The sequence below is a fragment of the Rutidosis leptorrhynchoides genome, chromosome 8 (assembly GCF_046630445.1).
Source record: "Rutidosis leptorrhynchoides isolate AG116_Rl617_1_P2 chromosome 8, CSIRO_AGI_Rlap_v1, whole genome shotgun sequence".
Taxonomy (NCBI): domain Eukaryota; kingdom Viridiplantae; phylum Streptophyta; class Magnoliopsida; order Asterales; family Asteraceae; genus Rutidosis; species Rutidosis leptorrhynchoides.
The window spans coordinates 247,619,733-247,622,017 of NC_092340.1; positions in this window are offsets into that span (position 1 = coordinate 247,619,733).

Sequence of the window (2,285 nt, forward strand, 5' to 3'; positions counted from 1 at the left end):
TACATTGGCAGGATGTTTTTTTTGATTTTTGGCAGGCCGTTTTTCTGGTGACGTCTGATATTTTGCCGTTTTCGCTCTAGATTCTTCGTTTTAAGTCCGTTTTCTTCGATTCTTTTTGCATTGCCTTCGATATTACTAAACCTACAAAATGAAGCAAATACTTTCCACTTTTGGCGATAAATTTTGAACCTTTATGGGTTTTTGGTTTAGTATCGGGGGTAAAAACGTGACTTTTTAGCGATATCAAACTATCCCACACTTAGGCTTTGCTTATCCTCAAGCAATAAAGCTGGAATAACGGGTTGATTCTACTAGATTATGTATCCCATAATACCTCAACCTCTTTTATTTTTGCCTAAAGTCAGAAACTCGGAAGATTGTTTAAACATAGTTGAAAAAGTTTCCAACCTTATCCTTATGTTTTGAACGCAAGATTTTAGATTGTTTTCATGTTTAAAAAAGGTGTATCTCATAACTCTCTTCACAAAGTAGAGTATACATGACCAAACTTCTCACAATGGATCACTCATATCACTCAATGTGTTTAGGGTGTCATATTCTAATTGTACTGTCGCTCAGAAGCCAGTCATATAACGGTCTTCATCATAGGCTTGTTTGAGAATCGATATCTCCACCAGTTAAATGAGGACGGCACTGATTTCCTTCCTAATCAATCTTTCAAGAGAAGATGGGTTTAAAAGGGTAGGATTGACAGAGAAAGGTGAAGTTTTATGAGGTAGGGTATTTCATCGAATCTTTGGGTATTTGATAGATTTAAATTTCTTGGGAATAACCTTTTTTCGCAAATTGGATGGAACTTCTATTTTTGATGAAGAGTTTCCGAAGAGGAGCGCGATTTTCGCGAAGAATTTTGTCTAGAATTTTTCTTGCTAGATGGCTCTTCTGGGTCACAACTTTTTTTTTGGGATTTTCTATGCCTTTATTAGAGACTTTGTTGTTTCACTTTTTTTTTGGCACCCCTTCTTCATGACTTTTGTCTAATTTTGTTGTGCCCAGAGAGACGATGGTATTTTTACCAGAAATAGGCCTTTGGCCCATCAAAAATAGTCTGGAATTCGAAATTTTCGACAAGTGTTTTGAAGTAAGCTTGATTTATCTTTGTGAATTTCCAAGATCTTTGAAATTAGAAAGGAATGAAAGTGATTAGGTTACGTATTTTGGGGGTGAATTTGGAGGCGAAAATTTTATGATTCATCAACTCTTTTGAGTGAGTTGGTCAGGTTTAAGCATTTGGGAGTGGAAATGGAAATGGAATGTTTCTGTCTTTTCTATCCATAATGGTTTCGGAAAGAGGATCGCACCTACACCACGTATGGCACTCATTAAACATTGGTTTTGAAACGTATATCAAGGACAAGTTCTAATTCGAACGGTATATCGACACGCTCATCAAATGAAATAGCAAAGTATTGTAGATTTGATGGTTCTTACAATAACTTTGGGTCCAAGGTAATCCTCACTATTTGTTGGTGGGGGTCGTGCTTGATTATGCGTAGCCATTTTGCATAATATTTCGAAATAAAATCTTTTGTTTGAAAACATAGGTTCTGACTTATTCATTTTGTGTTAATAAATGCGAAAACATTTGACTTATATAATTTTTATTTTGGTGTTTTTGGTAAAATGGGGTAATAATTCTTTCAAATTTACCCACTTTTCCTTTGCTAAATCATACGAAGACAAAGAATTTTTGAAAACTTGAGCGTTTTTACGGTAACTTGTTCTTAATATCCCTTAACCCCAATTACATCCCACATTTAGAAGAACATTGTCCATAATGTTCTCTTTTAAAGAAAGTTTTAACAATTTTTCATATTAAGGACAATAGTTTTCTAAAATTCTCTAAGGTTTTAGAGCTTTTTAGTGTGTTTGTAATATTGTATATCTAAAAGTGATGGGGTAATCCCACACTTAAAGATTTTAACAGTTTTAAAAATATGAGAAAAGGTTACTAAGGATAAGTCACTTCCTTATGGTCATGTCTGTTTTGAGAAGTTTCTAGGGCTGATGCTTGGAGATGTACCAGGCTCTTTCCTAATAATTCTGTAAAAATATAGACATAATCCACTACACAAAATTTTTAGTACATGATTTTCTGATTATGATAAAAAGTACTAAACTAGAAATAAAAGTAAAAGATGTTGATGATAACTATCATGTCTACGTATATGTGGAACTGTTGTAGAGTCAGGATCTTAAATAGTAGTTGGATCAAAGTCCTCGAGCCTAGCTATGTCATCCAATAAACCATTACAAGGTTCCCT